This window comes from Homalodisca vitripennis, chromosome 1, assembly GCF_021130785.1.
Source record: "Homalodisca vitripennis isolate AUS2020 chromosome 1, UT_GWSS_2.1, whole genome shotgun sequence".
Lineage (NCBI taxonomy): Eukaryota > Metazoa > Arthropoda > Insecta > Hemiptera > Cicadellidae > Homalodisca > Homalodisca vitripennis.
Genome location: NC_060207.1, coordinates 14,053,088 through 14,077,068, shown reverse-complemented (window position 1 = coordinate 14,077,068; position 23,981 = coordinate 14,053,088).

Sequence of the window (23,981 nt, the reverse complement as noted above, 5' to 3'; positions counted from 1 at the left end):
AATGCTCGAATGCACCATCTGGTTTGAAATAGTCAATTGGATTGCCGCCATACAACCGCTGTTGCGGCAACCAATTGCCGTAATTCGAGATGATATAAAACTAATTTCAAAAGCTCTTTGGCTAGAAGTCACGTGACTCGGGCTGACTCAGTTGCATAAGAGACAGAGGCTAATCAGGATTCAACATTACGGCGTCATCCACGGTAATGCAAACACAGGCACGGTGATGAAGGAAGTCCCGGGATGGCCTCAAGGACAGATGACATGCGAATACTGATCAGAGTGTTCACTCAAGTGCCATTAGTCCAAGGGCAGTGAAGGTCACGGCACGGTTGGCTAGGCTTCGACGGTAGGATTATTCAAAGAGCAATTCCTAGTCAATCATAGTCTATACAGGGTGATTCATGAAGTTCTCCCCCCACTTCTACAGCACATTGTACTAGTAAAAATAATGAAAATATGTTATATAAACATAGGTCCGAAAACGCTTCGTTAGCGAGTTACAGCTAGCGAAAGATTTCGCCTGAATTCCTGGGTAAGAGTAAAATAAAGCCATACTGAACTTTTGGAAAGGTTTAATTAAGTAAGAAATATCGTGGATTCTTATGTATTTTTTTACCTGATAAAGCTAATAAAATAGGTTTCAGAACTGTACCTGTAGTAGTTTTTGAGGGATTAAGGGTTAAATGCAAAAAATTGGGGCACGAAACAATATTTTTTTAAGTTTGATGTACAATAACTTTGTTAAATTGGTAATAAATACATAAAATCAACAAACATTAATGGTAGAGAATTTAATTCTGAGAAAATTGATATAATCAAAGTCTAAAATAAAACAGAAATAAGTACCAAAAAATCGAGTTTATTCAGTATAATACATCAAGAGCTGCGCCAACTGTTCAGGAAAATGTTTGTTCCTTAATGATAGATAAATTGAGAAAACAAGATTAACTGTTAAATAAATTTGTTCGTAAATAAAAATATCATGTTTTATTTACGTTGTATTTTTTTTTAATAAAAATTTACATCAAATGTTCGAAAATAAATGATGCAAACATTTTCCCATTATTGTTTACTAATCATCGAAATGCAGTTTTTTGTTTTATTAATTTCTAAGTTGGTAACGCACGAATAACAGCTGATCAACAATGGTATTCTGTACTGTTACGTTAGAACTGTGTATTAGTGGTGTTTTGCAAGCTACAGCAGGAGATCGGGTTCTGTGAATCGTGTTATTTAAATGCAATTTTTCTGTGAGTTATAATTCGATTGTTTATTTCAGCGAAAAAAATGCCTTACTTATTTACATCAGAGGAATACGCTGATATGGTTTTTTATTTTGGGTTACTGTAATGGTAATGCTAGGAGCTGCTGTAAAAAAGAATATGAAACTACGTTACCCTAATAGGAGGATTCCAGATTACCAGATACCAAAACAATTTCAGGAACTTTTTCGTACTCTTCGGGAAACAGGATCACTACCAAGTACTAGAAACCAATTATGAACGAGCTGTCCAACTTGATGAATGATATTGTTATTAATGCTGTTCATCGCAGTCCAGGTGTAAGTACACGACGTATTTCTAGGCGGATAAGAGTTTCGCAGTCAACGGTGTGGAGGTCACTTAATCGAAAACAAATTTTATCCGTTTCATAAACAAAAAGGTTCAACATCTACAGCTAGGGGATGGTCCGCTTCGCTTGGAGTTTTGCAACTTTTTGAATATTAATAATCAACTCATACAAGCGTATTTTGTTTACGGATGAGGCACAATTCACTCGGGATGGTGTCAATAACTTGCACAATGAACACTCATGGGCAGAAGAAAAATCCACATGAGATAGTGGAACAGAAATTTCAACACACCGATTTAGCGTCAATTGTCTGGTGTGGCCTTTTTGCACAATCGGCTGATTGGACCTTTCATATTACCTGGACGCCTAAATGCTGAGTTCTATTTGAATATCTTCAAGAAGAGTTGCCGCAGCTCTTGATGTATTACACTGAATTAAACTCGATTTTTGGTACTTATTTCTGTTTTATTTTAGACTTTGATTATATCAATTTTCTCAGAATTAAATTCTCTCTACAATTAATGTTTGTTGATTTTATGTATTTATTACCAATTTAACAAAGTTATTGTACATCAAACTTAAAAAAACATTGTTTCGTGCCCCAATTTTTTGCATTTTAACCCTGGATCCCTCAAAAACTACTACAGGTACAGTTCTGAAACCTATTTTATTAGCTTTATCAGGTAAAAAATACATAAGAATCCACGATATTTCTTACTTTAATTAACCTTTCCAAAAGTTCAGTACGGCTTTATTTTACTCTTTAACCCAGGAATTTCAGGCGAAATCTTTCGCTAGCTGTAACTCGCTAACGAAGCGTTTTTCGGACCTATGTTTATATAACATATTTTCATTATTTTTACTAGTACAATGTGCTATAGAAGTGGGGGGAGAACTTCATGAATCACCCTGTATAGATACACATATAGGTAGTTCATTGTCTTTACATTTGTTACAATTCCAGTATCTCTTTCACAGAGTAGTATTTATGGAAGACCATCTTATTCAATTGAATTGAATCACCATTTATTTCCAAAAAATATTTACATGCGTGCAAATTTACTATCAAATTTATATTATCTTATTCCTGTACTAGTTAAATGTTTACATAAAAATATGATACACATCAATTTAAAGTGGCCTAGGAAATCAGCCTACATGGGCAGAAAAGCCTGTGCAAAGGCTCGAGTTGCTTCCTTGGAGATTTTGGACGAATCTGGTGATTAATTGTCATACAACATCAACACGGACACACACACACACACACACACACACACACACACACACACACCGTATTTAGATAATACGGTATTGAAATTTATTAGCGTAAATGCTACAAATAGATTAAAGGAAAGATTTAAAGAGATGAAAAAATTAAGGAATGTTGTATTTTAAGGATCAAAAAGTCAACACGCAGAACAACCTACCACATTACTAGCAGATGTCTTGAAGATGTAATGAAATAAAAAATAAATGTATAAACTAGGAAAAATCCAGCTAGAGGAATCGGTGCTGTTGAAGAGGTATTATTGCTTCAGTGCAGCATTTTGAAACGAACCAATGTGTGATACAAAAATACAAATGAAAAAGGTTGTAAGCTATTAGTTGTTTACCAAAGAAAAGTACATTTTCCATATTCGGACCATATTCATGTGTGCCGAGAAATAAAAATAAAACTGCCCTATATAACGATTAAGTACATCTCGAAATCGTAAATTTTAGAGGTTGTCGATTTTAATTTCAGAAATGTATAACGACGACAAGGCGCTTCAAGTTAATTCCATCGTTTGTTGAAGAACAATGCTGACTATCACAACCGCGAAGCTAAGTACCGCAACTAAAAGCACCTAAGTCCAAATCGATTGTCTAACTGAAGCATCGAGAGTGTATGATAAACTAGTCGTATAAACAATATGGATAGAGCATTATCGGATGATGACTGAAGGTGCTAGTGGACGCCCTGGCACGAGCGAAGTAAGAGGTTGTCAATTTACAAGGTCACTAAGAGGAAACTAGGAAGTGAAAAGTCACGTCTGCATAGACAATAGCGTGAGCAATCCGACACAATGGGCGCACAACACACTCGACTGGCCGATACGGCGTCCATGTCGTCACCTTTCCTCTGCAGGACCGATCTCACCTGATCGTCCGAGTTTCTCCCCAGTTCCAGACACAATGGGCGCACAACACACACTCGACTGGCCGATACGGCGTCCATGTCGTCACCTTTCCTCTGCAGGACCGATCTCACCTGATCGTCCGAGTTTCTCCCCAGTTCCAGACACAATGGGCGCACAACACACTCGACTGGCCGATACGGCGTCCATGTCGTCACCTTTCCTCTGCAGGACCGATCTCACCTGATCGTCCGAGTTTCTCCCCAGTTCCAGACACAATGGGCGCACTACACACTCGACTGGCCGATACGGCGTCCATGTCGTCACCTTTCCTCTGCAGGACCGATCTCACCTGATCGTCCGAGTTTCTCCCCAGTTCCAGACACAATGGGCGCACAACACACTCGACTGGCCGATACGGCGTCCATGTCGTCACCTTTCCTCTGCAGGACCGATCTCACCTGATCGTCCGAGTTTCTCCCCAGTTCCAGACACAATGGGCGCACAACACACTCGAATGGCCGATACGATGTCCATGTCGTCACCTTTCCTCTGCAGGACCGATCTCACCTGATCGTCCGAGTTTCTCCCCAGTTCCAGACACAATGGGCGCACAACACACTCGACTGGCCGATACGGCGTCCATGTCGTCACCTTTCCTCTGCAGGACCGATCTCACCTGATCGTCCGAGTTTCTCCCCAGTTCCAGACACAATGAGTTGCAGCTACTGGTAATCGTTACCATACCTACTACCACACTTAAAACACTCGACTGGCCGATACGGCGTCCATGTCGTCACCTTTCCTCTGCAGGATCGATCTCACCTGATCGTCCGAGTTTCTCTCCCCAGTTCCAGACACAATGAGTTGCAGCTAGTGGTAATCGTTACCATACCTACTACCACACCACTAAACCATCAGTTTTACTCATCTTGCCCAGAAAGTCTTATAGTATATTCTTATTCTACCAGCTATTCACTATCTCGATAGTGTCTGTACACAGTCTCACCTAGTGTGTGTGAGCTTAATCTCATAGCCTCTCGTTCCCTAAGCCGTTAAAGTAAAACCAACTAAAGCACTTCTGTATTGTCCCTATGTGAACTGTAGATTAGATAAGACAGTTCCAGCGGGTTGATGTCCGATAATAGAAGGGATGACAGCACCTCAGCACAAGTAGTAAATGACTCTCTGAAACGAGGTGGTGTATTCGCCTATCCTCCTTCCTCAAGTGGACAAGTTGTGACCCACCAAAGTACTCGCTTCTGCATTCTACCAGAGTGAACTGCAGATTGGATGGTAGATAAGTTCCAGAGGGTTGATGACGTTGATGTCAGTTAATAGAAGGGAAGACGGCACCTCAGCACAGGTAGCAAAAGGGTTTCGGAAACGAGGTGGTCTATTCGTCTAGCCTCCTTCCCCAAGTGGACAAATTGTGACACACCATAGTACTCGCTTCTGCATTCTACCAGTGTGAACTGCAGATTGGATGGTGGGACGGTCCCCGCGGGTTGATGTCCGATAATAGAAAGGATGACGGCACCTCAGCACAGATAGTAAATGGGTCTCTGAAACGAGGTTGTCTATTTGCCTATCCTCCTTCCCCAAGTAGACTCAATATGACCTATCAAAGTACTCGCTTCTGCATACCACCAGTGTGAACTGCAGATCAGATGGTGGGACGGTCCCCGCGGGTTGATGTCCGATAATAGAAAGGATGACGGGCACCTCAGCACAGATAGTAAATGGGTCTCTGAAACGAGGTTGTCTATTTGCCTATCCTCCTTCGCCAAGTGGACTCAATATGACCTATCAAAGTACTCGCTTCTGCATACCACCAGTGTGAACTGCAGATCAGATGGTGGGACGGTCCCCGCGGGTTGATGCCCGATAGGCAAGGGATGCCCGGCACCTCACCATAGACAGCAGGCGGGACAGGGAGCGGGCCTATATTTATGTGCGACAGCTCGCGTGGGTGCTACAGGTACAACGCTACAACTGCACAGGGTCCTGCACTTTATATGGGAACCGAACCCCGCCTCGTCACTACGCCTTCGGGTTATGTAACACGGCAGTAAGGATAGCTATGGTTTTGATGGCTGCAGTACCCTATGGCGAAAGACTAATTACTTCTGTACAACAGCTAGAGTGTGCTACAGCAAACGAACACTTTCCAACACTTTTTATTATAAATGCAATGCAAATGGAATAGAATTTTTTCTAGTCCTATAACATTGTCATTAATAATGTATTGAGTATATACTGATTTATTTACATACAAGACTCTGTAATTTTAAATTTGTGAATATATGTGACGGTTTGCTATCACGTTTATAGATACAAAAATTATTTTTTTGTACATTCAATGCAGATGAAAACGTTTGTTCTATAAAATGTCGTATTACTATTATTTACATTATAGTATAAAGAATATACATACGATGCCAGACAACTAATTTAGGTTACTTATTAAAAAAAGTGTCAGTGTTTTTAGGAATTCAATGTAACTCTTGATAGTTTGCTATTATGTAGTAAAGTTTTCAAAATTGTTATTGGAGATTCAATACAAATTAAATAAATAGGTTGTGTTCTATAAGGTATTCGTTAGCATAATTAGAATATTATAGTGATATAGAATATTCGATCCTGAATAACTAATATGAAAGTCGTAGTAATTTAATGAAATGTATATGTCTATCTTTAAGAGTATGCTATTATTACGCAGTAAACTATAGTTCATACTGTAAACTTTCCAACAAAATTGTAATTGTAAATTCAATGGAAATGAAATAAAATGGTTATTGTTATGTTATTAAATAGGTATTCACGGTGTAATATATTTTCTGTCATGTAATCAAGGTTAAGGGCTCTCCTAAATATAAAATAATAAACTAAGTAGTTCGTGTGAGACAGGCGACCCAAAGCTCATTTAGTCGCCAGCTACTTTACATATTCATGTAGGCACGTAGAGGTTGGTGGTGTCTGCGGGACGGTAATGACTGGGGAACGTTATGGCACTAAGCTCTCAGGTTAATCCTGCTTAAAAACAACGTTCCCGGAGACGTTTATGTCCGGATTATCCCAGCAGATGTGCGGTCTCCTAGCACGCTGATTGGTTCATCGACGCATTAATCGAGGATCTGATTAATTGTCCAAGCAGTTTTTGTTTCCAACTGTAGTGAGTTGAATGAGTACGTAATTAGCAAATAATTGTGGCTTAAATCTTACAAACTCTTATTACAGTTGGCACGGAAGAACTTATACTTGTGCTGATGTCATGAGATCTAACAAACGTTCGTTAACTCTGTCAAATAGATGAATTGCGCGATAGGATTGAGAAACTGAGGGATTGGACAATAAACTCTCAATAGGGTGTTTGCATGAATAGGGTATGAAGGGTTGTGTAAGTACAGCATATGGTCGGTATTGCAATGCGTTAACTGCAGCTTGTGTTTGGAATCAACCGACCATCTGCCCGTCACACTCCTCTCACGGCTCACGAGATGACGTTACTCTGTCAACAGTCAACCGTCCGCATTACCTACCAGTAACGGGTTAATAATCGCAAAACTTCTAATAATCAGTAGTAAGGACTGGAGTTACGAACGAAGTCAATTTAACCTTATCTGATAGTTTGTCAAAGATATAAGCATCCACGTTATATTATTGAACAAGGAAGACCTATTACATAACGTCAGAGATATGAGCATCCATGTTATATCATATCATGGAACAAGGAAGGCCCGTCCGATAACGTCAGAGATATGAGCATCCACGTTATATCATATCATGGAACAAGGAAGGCCCGACCGATAACGTCAGAGATATGAACATCCATGTTATATCATATCATGGAACAAGGAAGGCCCGTCCGATAACGTCAGAGATATGAGCATCCATGTTATATCATATCATGGAACAAGGAAGGCCCGTCCGATAACGTCAGAGATATGAGCATCCACGTTATATCATATCATGGAACAAGGAAGGCCCGACCGATAACGTCAGAGATATGAACATCCATGTTATATCATATCATGGAACAAGGAAGGCCCGTCCGATAACGTCAGAGATATGAGCATCCATGTTATATCATATCATGGAACAAGGAAGGCCCGACCGATAACGGAACAATCGGCCCATTGTTTGTTGCGTCGAGTTCAATAAACTGAGGAGCGGGCAGGCACGGAGCGGTGCGCAAGACCGCTATGGAGGAAGATACACGTCGCCATACGTGACCTTTGACCTGCAGGTGACCTTGACCGTCCCGTGCAGTACTGTGCTGTACTGTCTGGCTTAACCCGCCCACGCAGAGACAAAGACATGCTGGAGGCTTTTCGTAATTCTGAAATAATTGTATATTTGTTTCATAAATATTTTCATATTAAGTGATAGGAAGCGGCATATTTAAATCATTCGATTTCATCAGTTTTTATTGTTATAACATACTTTGCATTTTCACTTCTGTTTAAAATTTTATATATTATGATTTAATATTTATTTTTCAGTTAGAAGCTTAAATTTTGTTCGTTTAGATAGTGAAACAGTTTTGTTTCACAGTAATGTTCATTTGTATACTAAATTTGATTTTAGTTCCATCGGTAAAACTTGCAAAACTCAATATTACATTTTAATTTGGATATTAAAGTAAATAAAAAATATCATTTAAAGTGTTTAGACGATTTTGGACAATTGTGAATAATAATATTACATTTTTTCATCAATATGTTGGAGTGTACCCCATTTTTGAAATTGTACAATAACAGTGCGTTGAAGCCTTGATTGTATTAGTTGCACTACAAGATAACTCATAAAATGCTATAAGTTGAGGCACGGGAAAAGTGAGTGCTTGGACTGCCATATGTGGAGTAAGAAGATCAGGAATGGTAGGAAAAGTGAGCGCTTGGACTGCCCTCTGTGGAGTAAGAATATCAGGAATGGTAGTAAAAGTGAGCGCTTGAACTGCCCTCTGTGGAGTAAGAAGATCAGGAATGGTAGGAAAAGTGAGCGCTTGGACTGCCATATGTGGAGTAAGAAGATCAGGAATGGTAGGAAAAGTGAGCGCTTGGACTGCCATATGTGGAGTAAGAAGATCAGGAATGGTAGGAAAAGTGAGCGCTTGAACTGCCCTCTGTGGAGTAAGAAGATCAGGAATGGTAGGAAAAGTGAGCGCTTGGACTGCCATATGTGGAGTAATAAGATCAGGAATGGTAGGAAAAGTGAGCGCTTGAACTGCCACATGTGGAGTAAAATCAGGAATGGTAACAATCAAAGACAGGCGACGTAGCTCTAGTGTCGGCCCTCAGAACTAACTGAAATAATTCCCAGGACCTCACCACTTCTCGTCTGTATGATTGATTATCTTCTTTGCGAATCAAAGGTCGAAGTAAATTAATTTCTTGTGTTTACTTAAACTTTACACACCATTTTGCCCTTTCACTGCAGATTGCACTAATTACATCACAATTCGGCATGTTTTAAATGTAATATTTATTACTGACCAGCAAGTAAATCAGTGGTAATTAAATTAGCACACATTTTATTCACTATCCGTTATTTGAGTTTTCAGTTTGGACGCTGTATCTCGATTGGTTTAGATTAGAATATCTTGACTTGATTTAGCAAAAGAAATAGAACCAACATCGTATTGGAGTACTTTGTATAAACTGGATGAATCGAACAAACAAGGCGCTATTACATTTTCCTTCATGTAAAGTGGAAGAAACCAATTGACGCCCGTGAAATCAGCTACATCTGTTAGATTGTTACTGTCATAAGTGAAGCTGTTGATTATTGCTGGTACCCCGATGTTTTATTGATTAATGAGTTCTTCGTTTGAAAGTTATTTTTGACGATGGAAGGATTGTGAAGGAAACAGGATTTTTCCGGAGATTTGCCATCGTTCAGTAAAACAAGAAATCAGTAACACTACTTTTCGAGATCTGCAATCTGATCTCTTCTTCAGGTAAAGAACTAACCTAATACATAATTACAATTACAATTAATGAGTATTTTTCTCCTAAACTCGACCACAAAATTACAAACACACATCTCATACTTGACACCAGATCCAGCTTACACGCCAGATTATGATTTTTAAATGTCAAATGTCACATCGGCTCATCATGAACTGATCAAATCAGAAGAAATTGTGATTTTAATTGATTAACTGTTTTCTACCTTCAGGAATCCCATTGATTAATTTCAATCTAACCATTTCAGGCAAATCTCCGGAAGCTGTGAGCTAGGGAACTCTGAGCTTGGTAGTAGTCTTTGCCTCTTGTCTCGGGAAACGTTTATGCCTCGCCTTAAGGTTCAGGAGCGGAATCTCTGGAGTTGGGTATAAGTTGAGTCAAGGTAAATTATTGAATTATATGAAAATAAATTTTGAGAATATTTCCGTACATTTCAAGCTTGTAATTCCCACGCCTTTCTAACAATATTGATGCCAAATGTCGTGTGATTTGATTAAATAGCTTAGAGACGTTTTTACCAATTTGAGAACTTCTTCAAATATTGCACGTGGAAATTGTGGAGTTGTGGAGTATTTTGACCATTTAAAGTGACCTTCACATAAACAACGGTCGTTCTTCGCCCTTGTTCTGTCACTCTACAAGGGGAGTTTCTGATGTTTTACTCAGTGACCACGTGATTACGTCTAGGTGTAACCGGGTGTCAGGTCAAATGTTCCCGTGGTACTAAGGACGGTTGTCTGTTCTTGTCCGCAAGAACCATTACTCAAAGTCTCCTGGGCTCGATCCGTGGCCAAATTGTCTCTCGACACGGAATGATATCCAGTTGAAATTGGCCATTGGCGTCCTATAAAAATACTTTATTACTGCACTTTGAACTGATTGAATCTCAGATTAGAATGCTATCAAGATAAATTGTCAGATGTATCCAGATGTTACAATATATTGCACAAAGCGTACTACGCAATTCTGCATAAAACCGTACAATCTGATAAGTGCAATCTTCATGTACAGTACGCTCATGTCCTCCTGACCTATTTACACGTTGCATAATGTAGTGGATATCCGTCATACAATGCGTTCGTCAGGTACAATGCAGACAACAATAATTTACTTTCCCGCAACATCAACACCAGTTTTCTCGCCAATTTTAAAGCGCGTTACCTCATTTACTATTCATTATCGATTTGTTTCGCGAGTAAGACATTTCTCATGCTTTCGTTGATTTAGAAACATGAAGTCTAGAGGCGTAAAATTTACGCTCCAGGAACTACTTCTTGGGTGGGTTCAGTGCTACTAACCAGTCGGCCCTATATTCAAATCCGACCCTAGGGTGTTTATGGTAATTAAGATATTATTTTGTCGTGTCTAAAGTGGAAGTTTACCTTAAATGCATCAATTCTCTGTTTGAAGTTTGTTTTTGACGATGGAAGGATTGTGAAGGAAACAGGATTTTTGCGGACATTTGCTATCGTTCAGTTATACAAAAAAAGTCAGTAACACTACGTTTCGAGATCTTCAATCCGATCTCTTCTTCAGGTAAATAAGTAACCTAATACATAATTAAAATCTAGGTGAAAATAAACAAATCATACCAGAGCGTTGGGACACACGTAAGTCAGGAATCACAGCCACCATGTTGTGTGTCAACTTCACTAACTCTAAAACATGCTCCTAATAAAAGACTAAACACAACACTAATTATTAACACAACAATTAAGTGCGTGTTTTGGAGTTAGTGAAGTTGACAACATGGTGGTTTTGTGATTCCTGACTTACGCGTGTTAACAACGCTCTGGTATAATTTGTTTATTTTAAACTAGTTTTTAATTGTGTGTCAGGTTAGTTATTTACCTGAAGAAGAGATACGATTTCAGATCTCGAAACGTAGTATACTGATTTTTTTGTATCACTGATCGATGTCAAATGTTCGGAAAAATCCTGTTTCGTTAATTGCATCAGTAATATATTGCTAGAATTTAAATACATATTATGAGTGATTAAAGTTTAAAAAATGTAGGATGTAATCAAGAATGCAAGAAACATCTGCTTTGCCACTGCATCATGTGACTTCTACGATGCTGTTCAATGTGGATTTCGGATTAAAATTCGTCAAACTTTTCTGACGAATTAAATTTAAAAATGTACCACACACCACGTAACACCTGTTCGTATTTTGTAGCTTACATAAAAATTAATGAGTAATTTGTAGGTCAATGTTCCATCTCCATGGGAGATTACGTTTACCATTACCTACGACAGAAACTAGCGAGGAAATGGCACACAATAGGAGATAGAAGGACCGATATAAAGGCGCTGAAGCTGCAATACTGATCCTCCCAATTCAGCCAAATCCCTCACATAGTATGTATGGGTGGCTGGTCAGCTCTTACAGCTCTGAAATATTGTACAACTGGAAAAATTTCACCTAGCTGTCAGAGAACGCGCGCTGACTAAGGGCCTGCGTACGTAAAGACAAAGTTTTGGACGTATCATTTTACTTTTAAAATGGAGCTGGTACTATGTTAACTATTATAATTGTTTTAAAATAAATAAATAGGTTTTATATCTTACCGTCAATCCAATCCAAGAGTATGTGCTCCTACGGTGACATGTTTAGGAGATTAACATTCTTCGTCGGACCTTTTTTTCTTGTTGAGGTATGGCTAACAAGCCCAATGCAGTGCGACCTGAGGTTCTTTGTGGTATTAGTATAACAGAGTATATCAGTACACACAATATCAGAGTGATATTTGTTTATTCATTTGTATATGTATAGTGTTGTGTAATTTTAATTTTATAACAAAGCCATCCAACAAGTTTAAAAATTAAGGTTAACCTTCGAAACACGTCATCGTAGGCACAGATGCATGTGGGATTGACGATAGGGTACAAAACCTATTTATGTTTAGTGATTAAATCGATCCTGGGCTATCCAGAATGAATTATGAATTTTATATTTGGCCTCGGTAATAATGTGCAGGTTATCCCCCTCTTGCAGAACGTTCGGGTTTACGTTGCCTCATGAAAACCCACTGAGCATCGTGACCGTGGCAACTTAGTATTACATACCCTAATACCAGGCCACGCCGCTGGATATCTTAATATCGTCTTCCTTCGTAGTTCGTATTTATGTAGGCAGGCAGTTGACTCGAACGTGAACGTCGTGCACAGAATCCCTAATTTGGGTCCTCACAGTCGAAAACCCGAAGTGGCGCCACTTTAACACTTCGAGCATCTCGTCTCCCTAACTACTTGGTAAATAGTTACTCTCCGCCCTTATTGCCGACATTCCAATCCTCATGTATTTACTTCTTAACAAACTGAGTGTGATTCTCAGCATAGTCAAAGCCAAAGTTTTGCCAAATTGATAACGCTCCCCACCGAGAAAAGGTCTTACGGGATCATCTACCTGTAGTTCTCAGAATTATTGATCTGAGAGGTTGAAAATCGGTTGGTTGAGCCTTCATTGTATTAGTTACACTGTATATAAATGATTCATACGGATGAGGTACGAGGTGTGCTAAGTGCCGCTGTATTATTTCAGTTAGTTCTGAGGTCCGGCGCTAGGGCTGCGCCACGTAACGTTTACAGTTAGTGTTCAAGTACTTACTGTCTGAGCTACCAGAGCTTCTCGCTCAACAGAGAACAGTCCGAGAGCTAACTTTTTCCTAGCCTCCATTCATGAGAGTAATTTCGTGTGTAGCTAATACAATCAAAGGTTGAACTGAAAAAAAGAATATTAGAAAAGGAAATATATTTATTCGTACCATTTTATACTTGCATACATAACCTTTTTAGTATTTACCTGCGACCGTGTGGAGAAAAAAACAAGCAGACACTTAAGAGGGTAGAGTCAGGCAAGGAGGAACACGTCACGTGATGTCGAGTAATCTAGTTAGTGCCGGGTCCGATTTCTGACTCGCTTTGATCGTTCCACACTTGCCCGTCTATCCTTAGAATCATTATCTTAATCCACCTTATCCTTATTTAGAATCTGATCTAGGACATTTTTAAATCCGCTCAATGCCACATTGACAGTGCCATGTTATAATATTACGTAATGTTTCTTTGCATGTCGTAATATTTATGACTTAATTTGGAAACTCGTTTTTCCGTCATGACATATGTTTTCCAAACAACCAATACTTTGTTTACATTTATACGTTTGTCTGAGTTCCGAGAAATATGTGTTTCACTTATAATATAAGGAAAGAAGGTGAATATTCAGTATGTTCTTTCTTGTGTATTTCATCTAAAAATAAATGTCTCCCTTTTTCACATAAGTGAGATGTTGTAAATGCTCAGGCAGCCTTTTGCTAAGTTTTTTTCCGCCATCATTAATGCCACTCAGCTTCATTAAACTTTACTGCTTGTTTAGAAGTATTTTATATAGCTTTGCATATTATGAAAACAGACAAGTTTTACTCCCTAGAAGACATCGAATGGTCATATTCACAGCTGAAACAACCCGTTTATATGAATGTGCATTTTGATTTTCCATATTCCCAAACAAAACTTTTCGCTGTACTTGTTTTTTTTTTATTTTTAACGATTCAAATATTTACATAATTCAATTCTGCTTAGGCATGTTGAAAGGATATGTGGACACAGGTTGTGAAGAACGAGAAAGGGATAACGTGTGGTCAGTAAGGGGGACGAGTGATGATGTGGAGCACGAGAAGGGGATAACGTGTGATCAGTAAGGGGGACGAGTGATAACGTGAAGCACGAGAAGGAGATAACGTGTGGTCAGTAAGGGGGACGAGTGATGTTGTGAAGCACGAGAAGGGGATAACGTGTCGTCAGTAAGAAGGACGAGTGATGACGTGAAGCACTAGAAGGGGATAACGTGTGATCAGTAAGGGGGACGAGTGATGATGTGGAGCACGAGAAGGGGATAACGTTTGATCAGTAAGGGGGACGAGTGATAACGTGAAGCACGAGAAGGAGATAACGTGTGGTCAGTAAGGGGGACGAGTGATGTTGTGAAGCACGAGAAGGGGATAACGTGTCGTCAGTAAGAAGGACGAGTGATGATGTGAAGAATGAGAAAGGGGTAACGTGTGGTCAGTAAGGGGGACGAGTGATGTTGTGAAGCACAAGAAGAGGATAACGTGTGGTCAGTAAGGGGGACGAGTGATGACGTGAAGCACTAGAAGGGGATAACGTGTGTTCAGTAAGGGGGACGAGTGATGTTGTGAAACACAAGAAGAGGATAACGTGTGGTCAGTAAGGGGGACGAGTGATGACGGCACACTATGAGATGTGGGCCGCTAGTGACCTACTGCACGTACACTGTGCTGCATTACTGCAATTACAATTACAAGTAGAAACGCTACAAACAGCGCAGCCGTGTTGTTACCAGTCAATTAGTGTTCCAGTAGCAGTGTTCAACTCCCATCACCGCCACTCCACAGTCGACACGTTACTGCTTGCTCTAATACTGTGCTATTGACACTCGAGATGAGTGCACCATCAGACTCTCCGGTAGTTCTGAACTTTCTCTTGATATTGTGAGCATTCCCATACGCTCTCCGAAGGTGTTGGGATAATACGCTCAGTGAGATTCTCCAGTGGTTCTGGAATTTCCATTAGTACGCCTGAACAAGGAGGCACGTAAAATACATCCTAAGATTTTGAGATAATTTTTTCTATGTCAGTCTACAGAGGTGTTGTAATATCACTTGGTATGTGTGAACAACCCACTACTTACATCCGAATATTTTAAGATTTTATCCTTCACGACATACTTCAGTGATGCTGGAAGTCATTGGTAAATTTCATCGGAAGTTTTTCGATTACATGGACACGATTTTGAAGGTAAGTTAAATACAGTTTGAAGATTCATTTCATTTTCCACCATCACCCTCTCGCAGTGGTTTTTGGTATTTTATGCTATATTTAGGGTCTTACTTTTCACTTAAAGTAAAGTAACGGTGTCTTATTTCACAGGTGGTAAAGGAGCAGAAACTACCATCATGTAGTAAAGCTTCAACTTGCAATAAAATATAAATCCAGTGCAACTAATACTGATGTAGTTTGTAACAATAAAACTTGCACAGACATTAACCGTCCTCAGTTCGTTTACACCCGAAAACTGTCAAAATCTTTACTTATTGTTTACGAAGTACCGGTAATGCAGTTTTGATGACCAGTTTCACCAAGGCGGTTTCAAAATTACGATGGTTAAATTTTCGTGTGAAGAGTAGAGAGTCGACGAGAGCGCCTCGCGCTCAATCAACAAATTGTTAGCATCTGTAATTATCGAAACATCAGAGAATGGAGACATTCCAGCGGTTTCGGTCCTTTAATTATGAGCCAGGAGGCTGTATTTATAGTTTTCACCTCACTGAAAGCAACATATACTGGGTTATATAAATTAATTATAAAATTTACAGGTGGATATATTTGTTTGTAGAGTTATCTATAAATTTTTCATATATCATTCTGTAAAATCTTTTCTATCTATATCATGAACATTTTACTTATAACACATTCAAATGGCGTACATGGCGTGCACAAACAGAATTACCCATATCAATACTTTATTACAGGTGGCTGAGTCCATGTGCAGGCGGTAACAAGGCGGCGGACAGAAAGCAATTAGCAGGACTCTTATCTGTCATTGATAACTGGGACAGTTGACACTGCTCGGGTCTTAGTTTAGCAGTGGCATTACATTGTTGGTGCTACGTACATGTATCTAATACAGGTGGCTGAGTCCATGTGCAGGCGGTAACAAGGCGGCGGACAGAAAGCAATTAGCAGGACTCTTATCTGTCATTGATAACTGGGACAGTTGACACTGCTCGGGTCTTAGTTTAGCAGTGGCATTACATTGTTGGTGCTACGTACATGTATCTAATACAGGTGGCAGAGTCCATGTGCAGGCGGTAACAAGGCGGCCGACAGAAAGCAATTAGCAGGACTGTTATCTGTCATTGATAACTGGGACAGTTGACACTGCTCGGGTCTTAGTTTAGCAGTGGCATTACATTGTTGGTGCTACGTACATGTATCTAATACAGGTGGCTGAGTCCATGTGCAGGCGGTAACAAGGCGGCGGACAGAAAGCAATTAGCAGGACTGTTATCTGTCATTGATAACTGGGACAGTTGACACTGCTCGGGTCTTAGTTTAGCAGTGGCATTACATTGTTGGTGCTACGTACATGTATCTAATACAGGTGGCTGAGTCCATGTGCAGGCGGTAACAAGGCGGCCGACAGAAAGCAATTAGCAGGACTGTTATCTGTCATTGATAACTGGGACAGTTGACACTGCTCGGGTCTTAGTTTAGCAGTGGCATTACATTGTTGGTGCTACGTACATGTATCTAATACAGGTGGCTGAGTCCATGTGCAGGCGGTAACAAGGCGGCCGACAGAAAGCAATTAGCAGGACTGTTATCTGTCATTGATAACTGGGACAGTTGACACTGCTCGGGTCTTAGTTTAGCAGTGGCATTACATTGTTGGTGCTACGTACATGTATCTAATACAGGTGGCTGAGTCCATGTGCAGGCGGTAACAAGGCGGCCGACAGAAAGCAATTAGCAGGACTGTTATCTGTCATTGATAACTGGGACAGTTGACACTGCTCGGGTCTTAGTTTAGCAGTGGCATTACATTGTTGGTGCTACGTACATGTATCTAATACAGGTGGCTGAGTCCATGTGCAGGCGGTAACAAGGCGGCCGACAGAAAGCAATTAATTAGCAGGACTGTTATCTGTCATTGATAACTGGGACAGTTGACACTGCTCGGGTCTTAGTTCAGTAGTGGCATTACAATGTTGGTGCTACGTACATGTATGTAATACAGATGGCAGAGTCCATGTGCAGGCGGTAACAAGGCGGCGGACAGAAAGCAATTAGCAGGACTCTTATCTGTCATTGATAACTGGGACAGTTGACACTGCTCGGGTCTTAGTTTAGCAGTGGCATTACATTGTTGGTGCTACGTACATGTATCTAATACAGGTGGCTGAGTCCATGTGCAGGCGGTAACAAGGCGGCGGACAGAAAGCAATTAGCAGGACTCTTATCTGTCATTGATAACTGGGACAGTTGACACTGCTCGGGTCTTAGTTTAGCAGTGGCATTACATTGTTGGTGCTACGTACATGTATCTAATACAGGTGGCTGAGTCCATGTGCAGGCGGTAACAAGGCGGCGGACAGAAAGCAATTAGCAGGACTCTTATCTCTCATTGATAACTGGGACAGTTGACACTGCTCGGGTCTTAGTTTAGCAGTGGCATTACATTGTTGGTGCTACGTACATGTATCTAATACAGGTGGCTGAGTCCATGTGCAGGCGGTAACAAGGCGGCGGACAGAAAGCAATTAGCAGGACTCTTATCTGTCATTGATAACTGGGACAGTTGACACTGCTCGGGTCTTAGTTTAGCAGTGGCATTACATTGTTGGTGCTACGTACATGTATCTAATACAGGTGGCTGAGTCCATGTGCAGGCGGTAACAAGGCGGCGGACAGAAAGCAATTAGCAGGAATCTTATCTGTCATTGATAACTGGGACAGTTGACACTGCTCGGGTCTTAGTTTAGCAGTGGCATTACATTGTTGGTGCTACGTACATGTATCTAATACAGGTGGCAGAGTCCATGTGCAGGCGGTAACAAGGCGGCCGACAGAAAGCAATTAGCAGGACTGTTATCTGTCATTGATAACTGGGACAGTTGACACTGCTCGGGTCTTAGTTTAGCAGTGGCATTACATTGTTGGTGCTACGTACATGTATCTAATACAGGTGGCTGAGTCCATGTGCAGGCGGTAACAAGGCGGCGGACAGAAAGCAATTAGCAGGACTCTTATCTGTCATTGATAACTGGGACAGTTGACACTGCTCGGGTCTTAGTTTAGCAGTGGCATTACATTGTTGGTGCTACGTACATGTATCTAATACAGGTGGCTGAGTCCATGTGCAGGCGGTAACAAGGCGGCCGACAGAAAGCAATTAGCAGGACTGTTATCTGTCATTGATAACTGGGACAGTTGACACTGCTCGGGTCTTAGTTTAGCAGTGGCATTACATTGTTGGTGCTACGTACATGTATCTAATACAGGTGGCTGAGTCCATGTGCAGGCGGTAACAAGGCGGCCGACAGAAAGCAATTAGCAGGACTGTTATCTGTCATTGATAACTGGGACAGTTGACACTGCTCGGGTCTTAGTTTAGCAGTGACATTACATTGTTGGTGCTACGTACATGTATCTAATACAGGTGGCTGAGTCCATGTGCAGGCGGTAACAAGGCGGCCGACAGAAAGCAATTAGCAGGACTGTTATCTGTCATTGATAACTGGGACAGTTGACACTGCTCGGGTCTTAGTTTAGCAGTGGCATTACATTGTTGGTGCTACGTACATGTATCTAATACAGGTGGCTGAGTCCATGTGCAGGCGGTAACAAGGCGGCCGACAGAAAGCAATTAGCAGGACTGTTATCTGTCATTGATAACTGGGACAGTTGACACTGCTCGGGTCTTAGTTTAGCAGTGGCATTACATTGTTGGTGCTACGTACATGTATCTAATACAGGTGGCTGAGTCCATGTGCAGGCGGTAACAAGGCGGCCGACAGAAAGCAATTAGCAGGACTGTTATCTGTCATTGATAACTGGGACAGTTGACACTGCTCGGGTCTTAGTTTAGCAGTGGCATTACATTGTTGGTGCTACGTACATGTATCTAATACAGGTGGCTGAGTCCATGTGCAGGCGGTAACAAGGCGGCCGACAGAAAGCAATTAGCAGGACTGTTATCTGTCATTGATAACTGGGACAGTTGACACTGCTCGGGTCTTAGTTCAGCAGTGCATTACTTTGTTAATGCTACGTCCATGTATCTAGGTATTTATTTTATAAATTATTTGTCAAATCTGAACTTGTTTTGTAAAAGTTGTGTTATTAAAACCGGTGAAGGAATCCACTGTCCTGTATAATCCTGTAGGATGAAGTATTCTCCTGCATGTGAGTCACGTAATGTATACATGAGCGAACACGGTCAGTTGAACTGCCTTATTTAGACTACACGTTTCGCGTACAGTATGTTGTAGACCTGGTTGTTCTCTTTTTACGATCCAAGTATTGATGTAGATATGTAGTACGTTTCCGCGCTTACTGGAGTAGATCCACAACTTTATCGCGTCTACAAATTGGCCCTTTGTCAATGTCCGACATTGGTCTACTATATGTGGGAAAGTAAGAGGCAAATTATTTCAAGGCTATAAATGTAATAAAATTTAAAATAGTGGTTATATTATTTAAAATTAAACAATGTTTACACAGAAAAGCTGATTACATTTAACCATCTCTTTCAATCTATACTATTATATACACATTTTCTTCTTATATTTATCTGATTCTACTGTGAACGTTTACGATATTTTAATATTCATTCTGATATTCGGGGTGGAGACGAATCCAACAAATCAGGGATCATTATAATCGGTACAGCCACTCTTGAGTTATAAACGATGTAACTAACCCGACTTTGTTTTATGTATATACAGAGTAAAGGTAACAGACTTTAAAGGTAACAAACTGTAAAAGTTGGGCCGACTAAGCATTTTCAGATTCTATGAATGATTCTAAGCTAATAATGCAGAATATTTTTGCACTTTGTTTAGCAGCTACATCCCATTTTGTTTTTTTATTAAAAAATGTTTTCTTTGTTGTTATCTTTACGATTGTTGTTACAAGACTTGGTAAACGGGTCCATGCCAGAAGATATTGTACAAGAAAACGACATTTTTTAATAAGTTCAATATTTTCAAAATGGCGGTCATTTTCTTTGTGTTATAAAAAAACCACTGTTTTTATCAAAATTGCATAAGACGCAAAAAACTGTTTAAATAACCTTTCCTTTCCAAGGGTACCTCATTTTTTTAAAGTTGTTAAAAATGACCAGTTTATGGAACGTTTCGTACTACACGTAAACTAAACGGCTCATATTTGATAGTATTAACAGCTAAAATCAGCTGTTACTGTAATTAAAATGCATACAAACGACGAGCATCATCACGGTTGCAGTTTACAAGGCCGTACATACGTCAGGTGCATGTCCGTCATACATGTTTTCCATAACACTACCAATAAATTGCAAACTGATCTTACAAACTTGTTAATTTGGTTATGTTTACATTTTTTATATGTGAAATGGTCAATAGTCAGAATCGAGAACTGTTTAAAACCATTTTTCAGTGAACGTTTATGACCTAAAGCGTACTGAACATAAACAACGTCATAAATAATAAAATGCACGCATAATTCACGCGTGTGACTGATTATGCACATGTTCAGTTATCTAGTTATGAAAAAAAAAACAGGGGTGTAATAGACATTGGCTATTGTTTAGTGATACTAAACTCCGAAAAACTATGTTTATAGTTTGCGTGCATGGAGTTGACACACAACATGGGTTGTTGTGGTTTCTGAATTTCTACGTGTCAGAACACTCTGATACGATTTGTATATTTTAATTATTCACCTGAAGAAGAGGTCAGAATGCAGATATCGAAACGCAGTGTTACTTTTTTCACCATTGAATGATGAACAATGTCCGGAAATCCTGTTTCCTTCACAACCCTTCCATCGTCAAAAATAAACAAAGTATCTAGTTGTTTATAGTTTACAGACAACCCTTTATGATTTAAAAATACTTTTCTACATGCATACTTACATAATTTTTGAAAGACAGAAATGCAAGAAATACACCATACCTGAAAAAGACAACGAATTAATAAATACAAATAAATTCTGGAGAGATTTTAAATGTCATCTGATTAGCTAAAATACTGTTAATATTATTTCTTAGCAACATACTCATTACTCACATAAACAGATAACAGTGACCCACACTACTGTGAGAGCAGTAACGTTATAAAGAGCAATGGACCTGTCATGTTAAATTGACTGCAGTTAAACCACTGTATTGGAAACAAGGGCACACGAAATTGGCATCCAGGCTAAATATTATCACCTGTCTCGCCATGAATATTCAACAGCGACTGTCCGGCGCACGGTGTGCTATCTGTGTGCTGTGTACACAGTTTAGTTGATAGGTACATTGCTGTCTCAGGGTGGACAATGTACCAGGCTAAATATTATCACCTGTCTCGCCATGAATATTCAACAGCGACTGTCCGGCGCACGGTGTGCTATCTGTGTGCTGTGTACACAGTTTAGTTGATAGGTACATTGCTGTCTCAGGGTGGACAATGTACCAGGATAAATATTATCACCTGTCTCGCCATGAATATTCAACAGCGACTGTCCGGCGCACGGTGTGCTATCTGTGTGCTGTGTGCACAGTTTAGTTGATAGGTACATTGCTGTCTCAGGGTGGACAATGTACCAGGATAAATATTATCACCTGTCTCGCCATGAATATTCAACAGCGACTGTCCAGCGCACGGTGTGCTATCTGTGTGCTGTGTACACAGTTTAGTTGATAGGTACATTGCTGTCTCAGGGTGGACAATGTACCAGGATAAATATTATCACCTGTCTCGCCATGAATATTCAACAGCGACTGTTCGGCGCATGGTGTGCTATCTGTGTGCTGTGTACACAGTTCCACACTAAACCATGAATATAAGATATGTAATACAATATGCCTTAAGGGAATAACACGTACCATTTGAGGTAATACGTATTTAAAACATAATCCTTTCTTTCCCTTAATTGCATGTATAATACTTTACACCTTATACATTATAAAGCATTCATAATATTATAAACTGTACATCGAACAATTAATATACGTTCAGTATTAAAAAAACATGATATATTTATTTTATTGTATTAGATTGTATATTTTAAAGACAAAGCGTTATGCCTGCCTTGAGCGCTTTATTTTCACCATACGTATGGTTGTATATACATACACACATTCACATTTTTTCGTTTCTGCAGTTGCTATCCATGGTAGCAGACAGCAGCTGATGTAAAAGTTATTGTATACCGGTACTGTTTGTGAGAGTGCTCGCTGCTGTGCAGTTTTTGTGAGGTTTATGGGTTATGACTATTCTGAGTGATCTATTATTTTCAATAATAACTATGATTAGAAGATCTACAAAAGTTCTTGTAGAGGCAATCGACAAAAACCGGACGACAATAGAAGGGGTATTGGACATCAACAGAAAATGAACATGACAAGTAGAAAAAGAAGTATAAAATGAGAATAAGAAAAGGGGGTAAGAAGGCTCTAGGGAAAAAGAAAAGTGGAGTTAGTAATTATTGCCCTGGTGGTGGGCTTTAGTGCAGTAGTTCATCACACTTTAGACAAGACTTTTCGTAAGATGTGTTTTTTTTTATATTTTAGATAGGCATTGTAAAAACTAGTAGAGCTACAGACACCTGAACATTTGCATGGTCTTTCTGCATTATACGGAGAGTAAAAGCTTGCATTTCTTTAGTGTAGTGTTTGTTATTAATAAATATAAAATATATAAAATTTAAAAACAATGACGCAAAAAAGCATCTATCTAGTAGTATTTATTTCAAAGTAGTATCTATTTTAAGATAAATAAAATATTTCATGTCAGTAATCCAAATGGTTTCAGAAATAACACTACATACGTGGCAGAGCATTTCTCCATAGATACATGCACTCTTGAATTTTACATTTTTAGATTTTAAATTTTAAATCTTTGTTTCTGCGACAAAATTTCAAAGAATATAAATACAGAGGCAAAGGGGAAGATTTCCCAGCTATATGCGATCGAAATGATTCCCTCCCTTTAAATGATTGGTTTAAGTACGTTTAACAAACCACTGAGTATTATCGGATGGTCTTCCAAACAATCTATAGCGTATTATATTGATTGAAACGGTTCTTTTGACCTGGGCGCGACGTTTCTCTCCAGTCACATTTGAGACTAATATTTATTTCTTGTCACGACTACTAGACATTTGTGTAAATAATTAAAAATCTGCAAAAGAGCTACGTGTATTAAACAACAATCATTTGACATTTATGAGGTATAAAGGCAGGATATATTTAATATGAAACTGTAAAACTACCCAGCACGTAAACTTTCTGCAAGACTTGAATTTGCATTATACAGGATTGCGGTTGCATTTGTAACTATTAGTCAATTATTACAGTATGTGTTATATTCAGAACTTACTTAGTAGATCATAATCAGTATAACATGATTTCGGACATTTGCCTTCGTTATATGATACATAAGGTATAACACAACGTTTCGAGGATTGGAATCTATCCTCTTCGTCAGGTTGTGGTGGGGGTATTAATACATACAAAAATAAAGATCAAAAAGAATTATTAATA